Genomic DNA, 14094 nt, shown 5'->3' with positions numbered 1-14094 from the left:
TCAGGTTCAGGATCAGCTTAAACAAGTATGCCTTTATCTTTGCTCCTACTCATATGAAAGAGAAGAGAACAAGAAAGTAGGAAATCCTCTATGTCACAGTATAGAGATTCCTTGAGGTGTCAGAGGAAAAGAAGAATAGAAGGAGGAGGTAGATAGAAGAGAATTCGAACTTATCAAGAGGGATAGAGTTCGAATTGCACCTTGAGGAGGAGTGTTAGTCCCTTAAATAGAAGGATGTGAGAAAAGGGGAAGAATTTTCGAAAATAAATTAAAAATATTTTGAAATAATAAAAAGAAATTTGAAAATTTGATTGAGATTTTCGAAAATTAAGATTGGGAAAGAAATTAAATGATTTTTGAAAAAAAATTTGAAATTAGAAATCAAAAAGATATGATTGAGAGTTAATTTTGAAAAAGATGTGATTGAAAAGATATGATTGAGAAGATATGATTGAAAATCAATTTTAAAAAAAGAAATTTTTAAAATTAAAGTTGATTACTTGACTAACAAGAAATTAAAAGATATGATTCTAAAATTTAAAATTTGATCCTTTCTTAATAGGCAAGTAACAAATTGAAAATTTTTGAAGTAAATCATTAATTATAGCAAGGATTTTCGAAAATAATAATAAAAAAATGGAAAGAAATTGATTTTGAAGAGATATGTTTAAAAAGATATGATTTGAAAAAGATTTAATTTTGAAAAATTATGAAAAGTTGAAATAGATTTGAATTAAAAACAAAATCTTCCCTCTAGTGTCCTTCTAGCGTTAAACGCCCAGAATGGCATCCATTCTGGCGTTTAATGCCCAAAATGCTACCCTTTTGGGCGTTAAACGCCCAGCCAGGTACCCTGGCTAGCGTTTAAACGCCAATTTTTCTTCTTCACTGGACGTTTTGAACGCCCAGCTTTTTCTGTTTGATTCCTCTGCTGAATGTTCTGAATCTTCAATTCTCTGTATTATTGACTTGAAAAGACACAATTTTGAACATATTTTTGAATTTTTAATGATGAGAAACAATAAAAAATGCAACTAAGATCAAATAAACAATGCATGCAAGACTGGTGCACGAAATTGTGATCATCAACAATGGCGCCAAAGACTTGGAGCTCTCAAACGTGAATCACACTTTGTCACAATTCCGCACAACTAACCAACAAGTGCACTGGGTCATCCAAGTAATAAACCTTACGTGAGTAAGGGTCGATCCCACGGAGATTGTCGGCTTGAAGCAAGCTATGATCATCTTGTAAATCTCAGTCAGGCGGATTCAAATGGTTATGGAGTTTAAGGTGATGAAAATAAACATAAAATAAAGATAAAGATACTTATGTAATTCATTGGTGGATTTCAGATAAGCGTATGAAGATGCTTTGTTCTCCTTGAAACTCTGCTTTCCTATTGCCTTCTTCCAATCATTCATACTCCTTTCCATGGCAAGCTTTATGTTGGGCATCACCATTGTCAATGGCTACATCCCGTCCTCTCAGTGAAAATGGTCCTGATGCTATGTCACAACATCGGCTAATCAGCTGTCGGTTCTCGATCATGTCGGAATAGGATCCATTGATCCTTTTGCGTCTGTCACACGCCCCACAATCGCGAGTTTGAAGCTCGTCACAGTCATCCCTTCCCAAATCCTACTCGGAATACCACAGACAAGGTTTAGACTTTCTGGATCTCAGAAATGGCCGCCAATAATTCTAGCCTGTACTACGAAGGTTCCAATCTTAGATTAGAAACCCAAGAGATACGCATTCAAGCCATTGCTAGTAGAACAGAGGTGGTTGTCAGGCACATGTTCATAGGTGAGAATGATGATGAGTGTCACGGATCATCACATTCATCAAGTTGAAGAACGAATGAATATCTTGGAGAAGAAATAGACTTGAGTTGAACAGAAAAATAATAGTACTTTGTATTAATTCATGAAGAACAGCAGAGCTCCACACCTTAATCTATGGTGTGTAGAAACTCCACCATTGAAAATACATAAGAACAAGGTCTAGGCATGGCCGTGAGGCCAGCCCCAAACGTGAAAAGGTCTATCAAAGTCTGAGTAAAAGATAGATGAAAATACAATAGCAAAGGGTCCTATTTATAGAAAACTAGTAGCCTAGGGTTACAGAAATAGGTAATTAATGCATAAATCTTCTTCCGGGCCCACTTGGTGTGTGCTTGGGCTGAGCGTTAAAGCACTTTCATGTAGAGACTTTTCTTGGAGTTAAACGCCAGCTTTTATGCCAGTTTGGGCATTTAACTCCAGCTTTTGTGCCAGTTTTGGAGTTAAACGCCAGAATTCTTGAGCTGACTTAGAACGCTTGTTTGGGCCATCAAATCTTGGACAAAGTATAGACTATTATATATTGCTGGAAAGCCCAGAATGTCTACTTTCCAACGCAATTGAGAGCGCGCCAATTGAGCTTCTGTAGCTCCAGCAAATCCACTTTGAGTGCAGGGAGGTCAGAATCCAACAGCATCTGCAGTCCTTTTTCAGCCTCTGAATCAGATTTTTGCTCAGGTCCCTTGGTGCACGAAATTACAATCACACTTTTGTAACTCCGCACAACTAACCAGCAAGTGCACTGGGTCGTCCAAGTAATACCTTACGTGAGTAAGGGTCGATCCCACGGAGATTGTCGGCTTGAAGCAAGCTATGGTTATCTTTTAACTCTTAGTCAGGATATCAGTAATTCTCAGATTTAATTATAAAAAGTAAAAGAACATGAAATAAATACTTATTATGCAGTAATGAAGTACAGGTTGAGGCTTTGGAGATGCTTTGTCTTCTAAACCTCTGCTTTCCTACTGTCTTCTTCTTCATGCACGCAAGGCTCCTTCCATGGCAAGCTTTATGTTGGGCATCACCGTTGTCAATGGCTACATCCTGTCCTCTCAGTGAAAATGTTCCAAATGCGCTGTCATCGCACGGCTAATCATCTGTCGGTTCTCGATCATGTCGGAATAGGATCCATTGATCCTTTTGCGTCTGTCACTACGCCCAACACTCGCGAGTTTGAAGCTCGTCACAGTCATCCCTTCCCAGATCCTACTCAGAATACCACAGACAAGGTTTAGACGTTTCGGATCTCAGGAATGACCGCCAATGAATCTAGCTTATACCACGAAGACTCTGATTTGAATCATGAGGCTAAGAGATATGCATTCAATCTAAGATAGAACGGAGGTGGTTGTCAGGCACGCGTTCATAGGTGAGAATGATGATGAGTGTCACAGATCATCACATTCATCAAGTTGAAGTGCGAATGGATATCTTAGAATGGAAGCAAGCGTAATAGAATGGAAAACAGTAGTAATTGCATTAATTCATGAAGAACAGCAGAGCTCCTCACCCCCATCAATGAGGTTTAGAGACTCATGCCGTAGAGAACACAACAAGAAACGTGTAAAGTGTCATGAGGTCAAAGATGAATCACTGAAAGTAGTATTTATAGTAAACTAGTGACCTAGGGTTACAGAAAATGAGTAAGTTAAGGTGTTTATTGTAAAAATCCACTTCCGGGGCCCATTTGGTGTATGCTTGGGCTGAGCATTGAAGCTTTCATGTGTAGAGACATTTCCTGGAGTTAAACGCCAGTTTATATGCCAGTTTGGGCGTTTAACTCCAGCTTTTATGCCAGTTCTGGAGTTAAACGCCAGAATTCTTGAGCTGACTTGGAATGCCTGTTTGGGCCATCAAATCTCAAGAAAAGTATAAACTATTATATATTGCTGGAAAGCCCAGGATGTCTACTTTCCAACGCAATTGAGAGTGCGCCAATTGGGCTTCTGTAGCTCCAGAAATTTCACTTTGAGTGCAGGGAGGTCAGAATCCAACATTATCTACAGTCCTTTTTCAGCCTCTGAATCGGATTTTTGCTCAGGTCCCTCAATTTCAGCCAGAAAATACCTGAAATCACAGAAAAACACACAAACTCATAGTAAAGCTCACAAAAGTGATTTTTATTTAAAAACTAATAAAAAAATAATAAAAACTAACTAAAATATACTAAAAACATACTAAAAACAATGCCAAAAAGCGTATGAATTATCCGCTCGTCACAACACCAAACTTAAATTGTTGCTTGTCCCCAAGCATCTAAAAATCAAATAGGATAAAAAGAAGAGAATATACAATGAATTCCAAAAACATCTATGAAGATCAGTATTAATTAGATGAGCGGGGCTTTTAGCTTTTTGCCTCTGAACAGTTTTGGCATCTCACTTTATCCTTTGAAGTTCAGAATGATTGGCTTCTATAGGAACTCAGAATCCAGATAGTGTTATTGATTCTCCTAGTTAAGTATGTTGATTCTTGAACACAGTTACTTTATGAGTCTTGGCTGTGACCCTAAGCACTTTGTTTTCCAGTATTACCACCGGATACATAAATGCCACAGACACATAACTGGGTGAACCTTTTCAGATTGTGACTCAGCTTTGCTAAAGTCCCCAATTAGAGGTGCCCAGAGCTCTTAAGCACACTCTTTTTTTTCTTTGGACCATGACTTTAACCGCTCAGTCTCAAGTTTTCACTTGACACCTTCACGCCACAAGCACATGGTTAGGGACAGCTTGGTTTAGCCGCTTAGGCCAGGATTTTATTCCTTTAGGCCCTCCTATCTACTGATACTCAAAGCCTTGGATCCTTTTTATCACCCTTGCCTTTTGGTTTAAAGGGGTATTGGCTTTTTCTGCTTGCTTTTCTCTCTCTTTTTTTTATGCAAGCTTTCTATTCACTGCTTTTTCTTGCTTCAAGAATCAATTTTATGATTTTTCAGATCATCAAATAACATTTCTCCTTTTTCTTTCATTCTTTCAAGAGCAAAAAATTTTAACATTCATAAATAATCAAATTCAAAAATATGCACTGTTCAAGCATTCATTCAGAGAACAAGAGTATTGCCACCACATCAAAATAATTAAACTGTTTTAAAATTCGAAATTCATGTACTTCTTTTTCTTTTTCAGTTAAAAACACTTTTTATTTAAGAAAGGTGATGGATTCATAGGACATTCATAGCTTTAAGACATATACTCTAATTTTATTGATTATGGAATAAAAATAAGACTCAAAAGATAAATATAAGAGCAGACCCATAATAATAGAAGACAGAAAATTAAAAGCAGAAAAATAAATGACTCTTAAAATAGACTCTTAATAATAAAGGTTATCACAGAGTTAGGACTCAACAACCTTGATTTTGAGAAGTTGATGCTCCCTCTTTCTGTGGGGTGCTTGGTCCTTCAAGGGAGAGCTTCTGGCGCTTCAGCTCCTGTAGCTCACGCCCCTGCTTCTCCTGTTCCTTCAGCAGCTTGCAGAGCATACAGTTTTGATTCTGCTGTTCTTCCTTAAGTTGTTCCATAGCTTCCTGCAGCTTGGTAACAGATGCTTCTAAGCGGGTCCAGTAGTCAATTTCAGGAATTTCTGGGAGGAACTCCTGCGCCCTCTTTTTGATGGAGTTGTCTTGCACTTGTCCTTCCATTGACTTCTTGGTGATTGGGTGTTCAATTGGGATGAATTCATCTACTCCCATCCTCACCCCAGCATCTTTACATAGCAGAGAAATTAAGCTTGGGTAGGCCAGTTTGGCTTCAGTGGAATTCTTGTTTGTAATTGTGTAAATCTCACAAGAAATCAGATGATGAATCTTCACTTCTTTTCCAAGCATAATACAATGAATCATCACTGCTCTTTTGACAGTGACCTCAGAGCGGTTATTAGTAGGCAATATAGAACGCCCAATGAAGTCCAGCCAGCCTCTTGCAACTGGTTTGAGATCTCCTCTCTTGAGTTGGTTTGGGACACCTTTGGAATTGGTTATCCACTTAGTTCCAGGGAGGCATATATCCTCTAGAACTTGATCTAACCCCTTATCTACTCTCACCATTCTCCTATTAAAGGATTCAGGATCATCTTGTAGTTGAGGTAGTTTGAAGACCTCTCTTATTTTGTCCAGATGGAAGTAAATAATTCTTCCTCTGACCATGGTTCTATAGGTGTGAAAGGCGGTTCCAGTCATTCTCTGCTTATCTGTCAGCCACAGATTTGAGTAGAATTCCTGAACCATGTTTCTTCCAACCTTTGTCTCAGGATTGGTTAGAATTTCCCATCCTCTGTTTCGAATTTGCTCTTGGATCTCCGGATATTCATCTTCTTTCAGATTGAATTTAACTTCCGGGATCACTGACCTCAGACCCATTATTTTGTAGTAATGGTCTGCATGTTCCTTGGTTAGGAACCTCTCTTGATTCCAAAGACTCTTTGGAGTATTCTCTTTCTTGCCTCTTGATTTGGTTTGTTTTCCCTTAGGTGCCATGATCTTGATGAGTCTTAGCTTAGTGATCACGGAAAAGCACACCAAACTTAGAGGTTTGCTTGCCCTCAAGCAAAAGAAAGGAAAGGGAAGAAAGAGGAGAAGAGGTAAATTCGAATGGTGTAGAGGAGGAGATGGCCGAAACTATATTTATAGGAGGAGGGGATGGTTTTCGAAAAATTTGAGAGAGATATGAAAAGATATGGAAAGAATTTGAGAAGATATTTAAGTTTTTGAAGAAGATTTGGAAAGGATTTGAAAGAATTTTGAGAAATAATTTAGAAAATTATTGAATGATGAGAATTGAGAGTGGATGATGAAAGTTTGAAACATGTTTATGCAGAAAATTATGAGTCAAAACATGAAAATTTGAAAAAAATTGAAGTTGGAAACAAAATCTCCTCCCCCCTGCCTTTCTGGCGTTTAACGCCCAGTTGTTGGCCATTATGGGCGTTTTGCTGAACACCCAGGATACTGCAAATCTGGCGTTAAACGCCCAGAATGGTACCCATTCTGGCATTTAACGCCCAAAATGGTACCTTTACTGGCGTTAAACGCCCAGAATGATACCCATTCTGGCGTTTAACGCCCAAAATGCCCCTTACTGGTGTTTTCTTGCCAGCAAGCTCATTTTCTCTGCTTTTTGTACTAAATCCTTCTGTAACTCTGTGAATTCCTTCAATTATGATGCTTAGCCTTTGATGAAAATGTATATCAAACCTCTACAAGTATTAATTAAAATAAATAACTTGCTAATGGCTGGGTTGCCTCCCAGCAAGCGCTTCTTTATTGTCTTTAGTTGGACTCTTACTGAGCTTCATTCAAGCCTCAGTTTTGAGCATTCTTGCTCAAAATTGCTTTCAAGATAATGTTTGATTCTCTGTCCATTGACAATGAACTTTTTGTCAGAATCAATATCTTGAAGCTCAACATATCCATATGGTGACACTCTTGTAATCACATATGGTCCCCTCCACCGGAATTTTAATTTCCCAGGGAATAATCTGAGCCTAGAGTTGAATAGTAGAACTTTTTGTCCTGGCTCAAAGACTCTGGATGACAATTTCTTGTCATGCCACTTTTTTGCTTTTTCCTTATAAATTTTTGCATTTTCAAAAGCATTGAGTCTGAACTCTTCCAACTCATTTAGCTGGAGCAATCTTTTCTCATCAGCTAACTTAGCATCCATGTTTAGGAATCTGGTTGCCCAGTAGGCTTTATGTTCCAGTTCCACGGGCAGACGACAAGCCTTGCCATACACAAGCTGGTATGGAGAGGTTCCTATAGGAGTCTTGAATGCTGTTCTGTATGCCCACAGAGCATCATCCAAGCTCCTTGCCCAATCCTTTCTACGGGCAATTACAGTCCGTTCTAGGATTCTCTTTAGTTCTCTATTAGAGACTTCAGCCTGCCCATTTGTCTGTGGATGATACGGAGTTGCTACTTTGTGGTTAATTCCATATCGAACCATAGCAGAGTAAAGCTGTTTATTGCAGAAATGGGTTCCTCCATCACTGATTAGTACTCTGGGAACACCAAATCTACTGAAAATATGTTTCTGGAGGAACTTCAGCACAGTCTTGGTATCATTAGTGGGTATGGCAATTGCTTCCACCCATTTAGATACGTAGTCTACTGCCACCAGAATGTAAGTGTTTGAGTATGATTGTGGGAAAGGACCCATGAAGTCTATACCCCATACATCAAACAACTCAATCTCTAAGATCCCTTGTTGAGGCATGGCATAACCATGAGGCAAGTTACCAGCTCTTTGGCAACTGTCACAGTTACGCACAAACTCTCGGGCATCTCTATAGAGAGTAGGCCAATATAAGCCACATTGGAGGACTTTAGTGGCTGTTCGCTCACTTCCAAAATGTCCTCCATACTGTGATCCATGACAATGCCACAGGATCTTCTGTGCCTCCTCTCTAGGGACGCATCTGCGGATCATTCCGTTAGCGCATCTCTTAAAGAGATATGGTTCATCCCATAAGTAGTACTTTGCATCAGAAATTAGTTTTTTCTTTTGCATCCTGCTGTACTCCTGGGGTATGAACCTCACAGCTTTATAATTTGCAATGTCTGCAAACCATGGTGCCTCCTGAATGGCAAAGAGTTGCTCATCCAGAAATGTCTCAAAGATCTCAGTGGAAGGGAGGGACGCCCCAGCCACTGGTTCTAACTGGGACAAGTGATCAGCTACTTGGTTCTCTGTCCCTTTTCTGTCTCTTATTTCTATATCAAACTCTTACAGAAGCAACACTCATCTTATGAGCCTGGGTTTTGAATCCTGCTTTGTGAGTAGATATTTAAGAGCAGCATGGTCAGTGTACACAATCACTTTTGATCCTACTAAATAGGATCTAAACTTGTCAATGGCATAAACCACTGCAAGCAGCTCTTTTTCTGTGGTTGTGTAATTCTTCTGTGCGTAATTTAGAACACGACTGGCATAGTAAATGATGTGCAGAAGCTTGTTATGCCTTTGTCCCAACACTGCACCAATGGCATGGTCACTGGCATCACACATTAATTCGAATGGTAATGTCCAGTCAGGTACAGAGATGACTGGTGCTGTGACCAGCTTGGCTTTCAGGGTTTCAAACGCCTGCAGACACTCTGTGTCAAACATAAATGGCGTGTCAGCAGCTAGCAGGTTGCTCAGAGGTTTTGCAATTTTCGAAAAGTCCTTTATGAACCTCCTATAGAATCCTGCATGCCCCAAAAAGCTTCTGATTGCCTTTACATTGGCAGGTGGTGGTAATTTTTTAATTACCTCTACCTTGGCTTGATCTACCTCTATTCCCTTGCTTGAAATTTTGTGCCCAAGGACAATTCCTTCAGTCACCATAAAGTGACATTTTCTCCAGTTTAAGACCAGGTTAGTTTCTTGGCACCTTTTCAGGACAAGTGCTAGATGATCAAGACAGGAGCTGAATGAGTCTCCAAATACTGAAAAGTCATCCATAAAGACTTCCAAGAATTTCTCTACCATATCAGAGAAAATAGAGAGCATGCACCTCTGAAAGGTTGCAGGTGCATTGCAGAGACCAAAAGGCATTCTTCTGTAAGCAAATACTCCAGATGGACATGTGAATGATGTTTTCTCTTGGTCTTGAAGATCCACTGTAATTTGGTTGTAGCCTGAATAGCCATCCAAAAAGCAGTAGTATTCATGACCTGCTAGTCTTTCTAGCATTTGGTCTATGAATGGTAAAGGAAAATGATCCTTTCTGGTGGCTGTATTGAGCCTTCTGTAATCAATACACATACGCCACCCTGTGACTGTTCTTGTAGGAACCAGTTCATTCTTTTCATTATAGACCACTGTCATGCCTCCCTTCTTGGGGACAACTTGGACAGGGCTCACCCAGGGGCTATCAGAAATAGGATAAATAATCCCAGCCTCTAGTAACTTAGTGACCTCTTTCTGCACCACTTCCTTCATGGCTGGATTTAGCCGCCTCTGTGGTTGAACCACTGGCTTAGCATCATCCTCTAATAGGATATTGTGCATACATCTTGTTGGGCTAATGCCCTTAAGGTCGCTTATGGACCACCCAAGAGCTATCTTATGTGTCCTTAGCACTTGAATTAGTGCTTTCTCTTCCTGTGGATTTAAAGCAGAGCTTATGATCACTGGAAAAGTGTCACCCTCTCCCAAAAATGCATATTTCAGGGATGGTGGTAGTGGTTTGAGCTCAGGTTTAGGAGGTTTCTCCTCTTCCTGAGAGATTTTCAGAGGTACTTTTATTTCCTCTGATTCCTCCAGATCAGGCTGAACATCTTTAAAGATGTCTTCTAGCTCTGATTCAAGACTCTCAGTCATATTGATCTCTTCCACTAAAGAGTCAATAATATCAGTGCTCATGCATTCATTTGATGTGTCTGGATGCTGCATAGCTTTGACAGCATTTAACTTGAACTCATCCTCATTGACTCTCAGGGTCACTTCCCCTTTTTGTACATCAATAAGAGTTCGTCCAGTTGCTAGGAAAGGTCTTCCTAGAATGAGAGTTGCACTCTTGTGCTCCTCCATTTCCAGCACTACAAAGTCAGTGGGAAAGGCAAATGGCCCAACCTTGACAATCATGTCTTCAATGATGCCTGATGGATATTTAATGGAGCCATCAGCAAGTTGAAGACATATCCGGGTTAGTTTGACTTCTTTAGTCAACCCAAGCTTTCTGATAGTGGATGCAGGTATTAGATTGATACTTGCTCCAAGGTCACATAAGGCTGTCTTGGTACAGGAACCCTCTAATGTGCATGGTATCATAAAGCTTCCTGGATCTTGAAGCTTCTCTAGTAAGCTTTTCAGAATGACTGCACTGCATTCTTCAGTGAGAAACACTTTTTCAGATTCTCTCCAATCCTTCTTATGACTTAAGATCTCTTTCATGAACTTAGCATAAGAGGGTATTTGCTCAAGTGCCTTTGCAAATGGAATCTTTATTTCAAGAGTCCTGAGATAGTCTGCAAAGCGGGCAAATTGTTTATCCTGTTCCTCTTGGCGGAGTTTCTGAGGATAAGACATCTTGGCTTTATATTCTTCAACCTTAGTTGCTGCAGGTTTATTTCCTACAGGAGTGGTTGGAGAAGCCTTCTTAGAGGGGTTACTATCAGCACTTGCAGGTGTCTGATCCCTCATTGGCGTTTGAATGCCAGGATTGGGTGCTGGATGGGCGTTTAACGCCAGCTTCTCACCCTTTTCTGGCGTTTGAATGCCAGAACTGGACAAGGAATGGGCGTTTAACGCCAACTTTTCCCCCTTTTCTGGCGTTTGAACGCCAGAGTTATTCCTCTATGGGCTCTTGATGTCTTCAGAGGGATTTTGGGCAGTGGTTTGGTCATCCTCTGTCATTTGTTCTTTTCTTGGCTTTTTGCTATTTTGAGCTGAGTTATTCAATGTCTTCCCGCTCCTTAGTTGGACAGCTTAGCATTCCTCTGTTATCTGTTTAAATAGCTGCTGTCTTGTCTGATTCAATTGTGCTTCTATATTCTTGTTAGCATTTTTAGTGTCTTGGAGCATCTCCTTAAATTCTGCTAATTGTCTTGTCATAAGAAGTAATTGCTGATTAAGTTCAACAATCTGTTCTTGAGGATTAGGATCAGTAGTTACTGCCATAGCCTCTTCTTTTATGGAGGACTCAGTGTTTGAGTACAGATGTTGATTTCTAGCAACTGTATCTATGAGCTCTTGAGCTTCTTCAATTGTTTTTCTCATGTGTATAGATCCACCAGCTGAGTGGTCTAGGGACATCTGAGCTTTTTCTGTAAGCCCATAGTAGAAGATATCTAACTGTACCCACTCTAAAAACATTTCAGAAGGGCATTTTCTCAGCACCCCTCTGTACCTCTCCCAGGAATTATAAAGGGATTCTTGATCCTCTTGTTTAAAGCCTTGGATGTCCAGCCTTAGCTGTGTCATCCTCTTTGGAAGGTAGAATTGATTCAGGAATTTTTCTGTTAACTGTCTCCATGTTTTTATGCTTGCTGTGGGTTGGTTATTTAACCACCTCTTAGCTTGATCTTTTACAGCAAATGGAAATAGTTGTAATCTGTAGACATCCTAATCCACTTCTTTATCACGTACTGTGTCAGCAATTTGTAAGAACTGTGCCAGAAACTCAGTAGGTTCTTCCTGTGGAAGACCGGAATACTAGCAATTTTGCTGCACCATGATAATGAGCTGAGGATTTAGCTCAAAGCTGCTTGCTTTGATGGGAGGTATACAGATGCTACTCCCATATGCAGCTGTAATGGGGTTAGCATATGACCCCAGAGTCCTTCTGGACTGCTCACTTTCACTTAGGTCTATGATGGAGAAAGGGAGATGATGTGGATTGCAAATAAAATATATTTTTGTTTTTATTTTATTTTAATTAAAATTAACCGAATAAAATAAAGTAAAATAAATGGAAAATAAAATAAAGTTTCGAAAACAAAAAGGAAATAAAATAAAAGCAAATTGAAAACTAAATTAATTAATTAATTAAAAAGATTTTGAAAAAAAATAATCAAAAATATATGATTGAAAATTATTTTGAAAAAGATATGATTGAGAAGATATGATTGCAATTTAAAAAAAAAAGATATGATTGAAGAAATTAAAAAGATTTAATTTTTGAAAAAGATTTGAAAAGATCAATTTTTGAAATTAGAATATTGACTTGACTAAAAAAAGATATGATTTTGAAAATCTTTGACTAAATTAATGCAAAATTTCAAAATTTATGAGTAAAATAAGGAAAGGATATTTTTTTGATTTTTGAATTTTAATGCAGAAAGAGAAAAATAACAAAATGACACTAAACTTAGAAATTTTAGATTAAAACACAGAGAACAAACAAGAAAACTTTGAATGTCAAGATGAACACCAAGAACACTTTGAAGATTAAGATGAACACCGAAAACAATTTTTGAAAAATTTTTAAGTAAATAAAAGCACAAAGGACACCAAACTTAAAATTTTTAGAAAATCAAGCCCAATATTTTCGAAAAATTAAAGGAAAAACAAAGAAGACACCAAACTTAGAATTTTTAAAGATCAAGAAGGACTAAGAACATGCAAATTAGAAAAAATTAAAAGAGAGTAAAAGCATGCAATTGACACCAAACTTAAAATATGAAACTAAACCCAAATAAAAGACTTTAAACCAACAAAAATAAAATATTCCTAATCTAAGCAACAAGATAAACAGTCAGGTGTCCAAACTCGAACAATTCCCGGCAACAGCGCCAAAAACTTGGTGCACGAAATTACAATCACACTTTTGTAACTCCGCACAACTAACCAGCAAGTGCACTGGGTCGTCTAAGTAATACCTTACGTGAGTAAGGGTCGATCCCACAGAGATTGTCGGCTTGAAGCAAGCTATGGTTATCTTGTAACTCTTAGTCAGGATATCAGTAATTCTCATATTTAATTGTAAAAAGTAAAAGAATATGAAATAAATACTTGTTATGCAGTAATGAAGAACAGGTTGAGGCTTTGGAGATGCTTTGTCTTCTGAACCTCTGCTTTTCTACTGTCTTCTTCTTCATGCACGCAAGGCTCCTTCCATGACAAGCTTTATGTTGGGCATCACCGTTGTCAATGGCTACATCCCGTCCTCTCAGTGAAAATGTTCCAAATGCGCTGTCACCGCACGGCTAATCATCTGTCGGTTCTTGATCATGTCAGAATAGGATCCATTGATCCTTTTGCGTCTGTCACTACGCCCAACACTCACGAGTTTGAAGCTCGTCACAGTCATCCCTTCCCAGATCCTACTCAGAATACCACAGACAAGGTTTAGACGTTCCGGATCTCAGGAATGACTGCCAATAATTCTAGCTTATACCACGAAGACTCTGATTTGAATCATGAGGCTAAGAGATATGAATTCAATATAAGATAAAATGGAGGTGGTTATCAGGCACGCGTTCATAGGTGAGAATGATGATGAGTGTCACGGATCATCACATTCATCAAGTTAAAGTGCGAATGGATATCTTAGAATGGAAGCAAGCGTAATAGAATGGAAAACAGTAGTAATTGCATTAATTCATGAAGAACAGCAGAGCTCCTCACCCCCAACAATGGGGTTTAGAGACTCATGTCGTAGAGAACACAACAAGAAACGTGTAAAGTGTCATGAGGTCAAAGATGAATCACTGAAAGTAGCATTTATAGTAAACTAGTGACCTAGGGTTACAGAAAATGAGTAAGCTAGGGTGTTTATGTAAAAATCCACTTTCTGGGCCCACTTGGTGTGTGCTTGGGCTGA

The sequence above is a fragment of the Arachis ipaensis genome, chromosome B7 (genome assembly GCF_059453495.1).
Source record: "Arachis ipaensis isolate K30076 ecotype BB chromosome B7, ASM5945349v1, whole genome shotgun sequence".
NCBI classification, from domain to species: Eukaryota; Viridiplantae; Streptophyta; class Magnoliopsida; order Fabales; family Fabaceae; genus Arachis; species Arachis ipaensis.
The sequence above is the reverse complement of the archived record's forward strand: the minus strand, read 5'-3'. Positions refer to the sequence as shown.